The 6,937-nt window shown below is 53.6% G+C and overlaps 1 pseudogene; it reads left to right on the forward strand.

Annotated features, from left to right (window-relative positions):
* LOC131588615 (zinc finger protein 3-like) overlaps positions 1 to 5,770 on the forward strand; it is a 29,442-nt pseudogene extending 23,672 nt beyond the window's left edge.
* Positions 5,771 to 6,937: the final 1,167 nt, after the last annotated feature.

Below are 6,937 nucleotides of genomic sequence, written 5' to 3' on the forward strand. Positions count from 1 at the left end.
ATTTAGAGAAATAAGATTTGAAGCCATTTTAAAGTTGGTCTATTTTGGCAGCAGCTAATCCCAGGCAGGGCAGAGTGTGAGTGTAATTGAGAGGCAGAGTGGAATTGTCCCGGTGCCTTCCCCAGCAGCTGTGGCGAGGGCAGGCACAGAAAGGGCTGAAGCTGCAAGAGTGAGAGCAAGGATTGTCCCGCAGTGGCTGGAGATGGCAAAGGAGGGTGGCCAGGCCGAGGATTTGAGCAGAGGATCTGTGGGCAGGCCCAGGGGCTTCCCCCGCTGGGGAGCCCTGGCTGCTGCTGCGTTGCCTTCAGTGCAGGCTCAGGGGTGGCCTGTTTAATATTCCCTTCCAATTCAGATTTGTGAGTCTGGAAGAGCCATGGCTGGGGCATCAATAATTTCATTTTTTCATTTTGTTATATTTTGTTCTCTTTCTTATGTCCACTCCATAACATTGAGACTATCTGAGGTAAAAAAGCCTCACAATGTTCTGGATGCAAAAGAGAATCTTCAGTTCAGGTCCTCTAATTCCTTAATTATCCTAAGAATTGCTGCAAATCCTTTATGGCCCTGGGAAAAATTATTTCTGAGATTCCCTTGACTTTGTCAGGGTCAATACGCCACAAGCCTTCAGTCAAAATAGGTCCCAAATATTTAACCATTTTCTCTACCATTTGCTCTTTCTTTTTTTTTTCAGGTACTGAAATATGCTTCTTTGCCTGAAAATGAAACCATTTCACAGAGGCTTCCTCTACCTCTTCTCCTTGTTTTTCTGACTGGATCAAGTCATCCACATCCTGCATTAAGCCAGTCCCTGGGGGTGAGGTCAATTCCTTTGATATTTCCTGCAAGGCTTGCCCCAGTCAGGCCGGTGCTTCCGTGCATCCCTGCAGAAGGACCGTCCATGTCTTGAGCATTTTCCCTTCTACCTCTTGTTGCCAGCCCAAGGCAGAATTGTGTTTGCATCCTCTGGAAGTGGGCAGATCCCCAGAAAGCATCTTTTGCATCAAGTTGTGAATGGCAGCAGTGTGAGGAGGGCACCTGGTTGAGGATGGTGTAAGGATCTGAGAGTGTGGGGTGCCTCGGTTTCATCATCTCATTTCTTCTTCTTGGGTCCTGCAGCATTCTGTGGATTCCATTGGATTTCTTGTTTGGCAGGATAGGAGCATTCTAGGGAGCCATCCCTGGCTCCCCAAGCCGTGCCTTGAGCAGGACTCAGAGACAGGCTGTGAGCCCTTCCTTCCCTCCCTTGGAACAGGGGATTGCTTTTCGACACCTCTTGTCCTGGTTGCTTGAGGGAAATTTGGAGAGGCTCCATATCTAATTTTGCCAATTTCCCTGGGTCTGCCCACACTTGTGGGTTCACTTCAGCCTAGGCTCTGCCAGACATTTGACACAGAGGTACAACAGAACCAGCCACTGTTTCACCTTTTGCAGCATTAATTTGCATTCCCAATTTAGCTATCAAATCCCTTTCCAGTAAATTACAGTCACAATTGTGAGCAAATAAAAATTCCTGCATTTTAAACCCATCCCACACATCTGCTAATAGTGGCTGAAAGAAACACACCCACTCACCTTTCCCACTTAGTGCCTTAATAGCTAAAATATTCCCTAGCACCTTTAGGTCTAAGATTCCGAGTCGATGGAGAGGCCCCTGTGTCCATCAGGAAAGGTCTCCTCTGGATCCAGAGCCACCCTGGATGTTCCCAAGGGCTGCAGTGTGGTGGGTCCCTGGTGGAATGGGAGCTGTGACAGCGCTAAGAATCCGTGTCCATCAAGGGCTGGACTTGCTGGTGCTGAGGGTGCTCCTGTCTGTGCTTGCAGTGTCCTTGTGCCCTGCAGCTGGAAGGCTGATTCCTTGCCAGGGGCTGTTTGGGTGGGCTGTCCCCTGGCCAGGAGGGCAATGCCTGTGCCAGGTGCTTGTGGCCGAGGGTGTCCCCTGGGTGCTGGGGCCCCCTTGGGCCCTGGGCTTGATCCCTCAGGGGCTGTAGGAGCTGTGCCATGGCCTTTGCCTTCAGCTTGGCCTTTTGCTCATCCCTTGCTGCATTCAGCTGCTGAGCCTTTGGGAGCAAGTGCTGCAGGGGCTTCTTGTGGCCCTGCTGCAGCCCCCCTCAGTGCCTGTGGGTGCTCATCGTGTGGCAGCTGCTGAGCTTTCTGCAAAATCCTTCCTTTCTGTGGGGACCCAGCACAAAATGCTTAAAAGATGATCTGGATCCTTGCAGGTCTAGTCCCCATTTGTGAGCTGTTCCTTCCTGGTGCTGGCTGTGCTGAGGCTCCCCTCCCCAGCCCGTATCCCAGAGCCGGTCCCTGTCCTGCCGCAGTGTCCAAAGGCGGCCCCCCCGGCGGGCAGGGCCGGCAGCTCCACGGGGCCGGGCAGCGGCCGGGGCGTCCCGCAGCCTCCTGGGGGCCGGGGGCCACTGCCGGCCCTGCCCGGGGGGTGCTGGGGTCAGGCAGCGCCCGGCGCTGAGCCCCGGCTGCCCCACAGCCCCGGCCCGGCCCCACAGCTCCCCACAGGCCCCCAGCCCGTGCTCCCGGTGCCGCAGCTCTGCGCCCGCTCCTGCCGCTCCCAGCTCAGAGAAACCCCCTGAAATCCTGACCTCCTTCTTTTCCTGTCCTGGAAAACTGGGATACAAAGGATCTGATGATAAGACTCTTCTGAAAAACATCCCAATCCTCAGTGGTTTTCTCTTCCTCTTCTTTTCCATCATCATTTTTCTTACCCCATAGATTCCTCCTGCTGCTTCTTGCCTTAAGCACATTCCTGCACACTCCCCTTCAGCCCATCCCTTCCCAGCACACCAACACCATCCATCCCCTGTTGTCTAAATCCCTTCTGGACTTCCCTTCTTGCCCCCCTGGGTGTCCATGTCCTTAATTCCCTCTGGGAGAATGTGCAAACGACCTCCACATGCTCCCCAGGCACTCTTCAGTGATATTTTGGGATCCTTATCCTTTTGGCTGGGACCCCATTGTGGCTTTCCCTTTTGTCCCCTCCCTGGGTGCCCTGCCATGTTTACTCCCCGAAGATCCCACTGTAGTCACTGCTGAGATTTTCAGTGCTCTCTCCCTGCCGACTCTTGAGAGCCCCCCTGATCCGTCACTCGTCTGTCTCCTGCTCACTCTCGGGTACCCAATCAATCCCTGGTGCCGCCGCCAGCCGAGGGAGCCGATCCCCCAAACTGGGTGAGGCACCTTCAGCTGCACTCAGTGCCCGCCGGCCCGGACGGTGGAAGGAATTGCGGAGGAGCCCCAAGGTGTGTGGAAAAATTGACATCCCCAGAGGTTTCTGTCCACAAGGAAGACAGAGGAGTCCTGTAAATGTAATTTCATTCATAAAAAAGGGAGAGGCCATGGAACATTTCTAATGAGATTTCACCAATTGTTGGGAGAGACAGCCTCCTTTTCATCCTAATTTTCTTGGTCACATCTCCCTCTCCCTTTCCCCATTGGCTGAAGTACTGGAGAGGTACAGACTGCCCAATGCACCTCCTACATACCCCCTTGATATGCACCCCACTTTTGTATAGCTAACGATATTGATGGCTGTGTTAAGTCTTTGTTGTTCTTCTGGAAGTTGATGAATTTAGCAGGAGCTTGGCTGAGCAGCAGTCTGTGTCATCAATTCATAACATTTTGTGCAGCTGATGGGTCCTCCTGTCACTTCCTTATGTCCATGTCCCTGGCCCTATGTGCAATGAGGTTGACGGGATCAGTTTGTAAAGAGCCTTTGTTGTTGTTCCTTTGCTGGGGTTCCCCCGTTTTGGGGCCATCCCCCCTGGAGCAGGGTGTCCCCCCTTGGTGCAGGTGCAGGGCTCAGGCAGGGCTGAGCCAATCAGAGCGCGCGGCGCTGATGACTCATCAGTGTCCAGGCAGAGCCGCAGCTGCCAGCGTTCCCCAGCTGGAGCCCAGCTGCGCCCCTCCCCCCCGGGCCTTGGCGCCCCCCTTGAGGGGAATTTGGGGAGGTGGGAGGGGGGAGCGCCAAGGCCGGGCCCCCCCGCGCTGTGGTGGCGGGAGCGGCTGCAGTGGGGAGCGAGTGCGGGCGGAAGCGGCCGAGAGCCCAGCGCTGCCCCAGGCCGAGCTGGCCCAGCTCCATCCGTGCCCCTGCGGTGGGATGCTGTGGGAGTGGGGGGGAAGAGGGAGCCGGCAGTGGGTGCTGGGCCTGGGGGCAGGAGGAGAAGGGAAGGAGAAGCAGGGTTGAAGAACAAAATGGTCAAAGGATGCACGTGGAAGGAGAAGGTGGGATTGTGCTGTCCTGTGCGGTAGGGCCACAGGAGGAGGAGGAGGAGCAGGAAGAGGAAGCAGGAGAAGGTTCCACCATCCCTGTATGTGCAGTCCCGGGATTGTTGCCATGCAGGGGACTGGGGAGGGGGCTCCACGATTTTGATGGGGCTGAATCTTGGTGTTTCTGAACTTTATTGGACTAAATGTTGGTGCTTTGTTTTTTTTGAAGGGGCTGAATCTTTGTATTCTGGAGGGGTTTTGCCTGAATTTGGTGTTTGGGTAGTTTTTCATCATTGTTTTAATGTTTGGGCTGAATCTTGGTCCTTTGCTTTGTTACAGACACAAGATGCCCAATGAATTTCTGAGATGAACTTGGGCAAGGAGGAACCCTCAGCCCAAGGTGCTCTCCTCTCTTTTTTTCCTCCTAACGAGGAATTTTCCTTTCCAAACTGTGTCCAGATGGAGGAGGAGGTGGTAGAAAAGCCCTGGAGATGCCGCACAAGGAGGGGCTGCAAACCCAGCCCAGGGAGCTGCAGAGAGGAAAGATCCCCCCAGTGCCAGGAACACGGCCAGAGATCCAGCCAGAGCTCAGAGCTGGGGGAGAAGCCCCACAAGTGCTTGGAATGTGGGAAGGGCTTCAGGTGGAGCTCTGAGCTCCTCCGGCACCAGGTGATCCACACTGGGGAAAAGCCCTACAAGTGTGGGGAATGTGGGAGGAGCTTCAGCCGGAGCTCCAGCCTGAGGAATCACCAGGTGATCCACACTGGGGAACAGCCCTATGAGTGTGGAAAATGTGGGAAGAGCTTCAGAGATGTCTCTGGCCTGATGAGACACCAGGTGATCCACACAGGGGAACGGCCCTACACCTGCTTGGAATGTGGGAAGAGCTTTGGGTGGAGCTCTGACCTGAGGGCACACCAGCGCATCCACACTGGGGAGAGGCCCTACGAGTGTCCTGAGTGTGGGAAGAGGTTTCAGACCAGCTCCCATGTCCTCCTACATGAGCGGATTCACACAGAGGAGAGGCCCTTCCGCTGCCCCGACTGCGGGAAGGGCTTCAAGCAAAACTCCCACCTCACCATCCACCGGCGCATCCACACTGGGGAGAGGCCCTACGAGTGTCCCCAGTGTGGGAAGAGCTTCTCACGGAGCTCTCACTTGACCCAACACCAACGGAGTCACCAGTAAGGGAAGCCCTGCGAGTGCCCCGAGTGCGGGAAGAGCTTCGTGCGCTGCTCCAGCTCCATCCCCCATGGGAGGATCGGCGTTGGATGATCCCCAGTGACCCCCGTTGGGCAGAGCCCTGGTGATCCGTGGTCCTGGTGATCCGTGTTGGGAAGACACCTGGCTGGGAGGCTCCACATCTTCCTGTGTCCTTGTGGGCACCTGGATGAAAGCAAGGGAATCAAAGTCCATCAGGACACAGACCAACAATGGGAATTCCTTGAGGAGATTGGATTTGTTGACGTTCAATCATAGAGAACTTTTTTCCACTGCATCAGGAGCTGTGTGGGCAGAGAAAAGGGGGTGACACCGGGCTTGGGGGCCCTGAGGGAAGACACACACTCTAGGGGAGGGGATATCTGAACCTAGGGACCCCCTCTCACATTCTTGCTCAGGTAGAAGCCAAGCCCCAGTGCCAGGAAGAGAAAACCCAACAAGGAGCCCCCGATCCCCCTCAGCATCTTGCTGCAAGTGGCATTTCATGGCATCCCTGAGGGGTCTGCAGATGTCAGGACCCCCAAAACTCTCACTGAACCCCCAAGTACCTCAAAGTACCCTCCCAGTCTCCCCTAGACCACCCAGGACCCTCTGAAACCTTCTTTGAAGTCACTAATTTTAGAAAATTAAGAATTAGAGAAAAGTTAGAGATCTTAGCTAGAGATAGGCCTTACCGGAACTAGAGTTAATGATTAAGTGAGAAGCAGGCTTTGAGATAATGAATCTCGGACTGAGGTAAAAAATTTGTTTTCATTGTATGTTTGTTCAGCTGTGCTTATAATGAGAAAAGAGAAACTGATAAACGGGTTCAGGAAGATCACAGACCTTACATCTGGAAACCCATTTAAATGTCACAAGGGAGGAAATTGGAGTTGTACCAAATGTCATTTGTAAAGTCAACCATTGTAAAGGTAGAAAGATCAGTGAGGAAGAGCGGTTTTCCTTCATCTCTTGATGACTCCTCACCAAAACGACCTCCTCCTCAAATTATGAAGCCAACCAGGCAGGTGTTATGACATTTTAAAATCATTACAGTGCATTTTAATCCAAAGTGGGGAATGGGAAGTGTTAGCATTATGCACATGTATTAGTATTTTGGATATTTAAGACTTTTGTAAATAAGTAGACACTGGAACCTTTTGTCAACTTGCAGTGAGTATTAAGGGGATGACTCCTGCACTCACCCAGTGCTGTGATTAAACATCCACTTTGTAACTTTAAACTGTTGGAGAGGTTTTTTGTCCATTAACAGATTGATGTTGATACTGGATCAATATTGCTATTTTGGTAAATCACTCCCAGTCTCTTCCCAGCCTCCCCAGGACCCACCAGAGCCCCTCCTGTTCCTCTCAGGATCCCACGGCCCCTCCCAATTTCCTCCCAGTGCCCCAGGACCCCCAAACCCTCTCCCAGTCCCTTCCCAGCCCCACCAGGACTCATCAATACTCCTCCCAGTCTCTTCCCCGCACAACCAACCTCATCCCAATCCCTGCTTTCC

The sequence above is a fragment of the Poecile atricapillus genome, chromosome 26 (genome assembly GCF_030490865.1).
Source record: "Poecile atricapillus isolate bPoeAtr1 chromosome 26, bPoeAtr1.hap1, whole genome shotgun sequence".
Classification (NCBI taxonomy): domain Eukaryota; kingdom Metazoa; phylum Chordata; class Aves; order Passeriformes; family Paridae; genus Poecile; species Poecile atricapillus.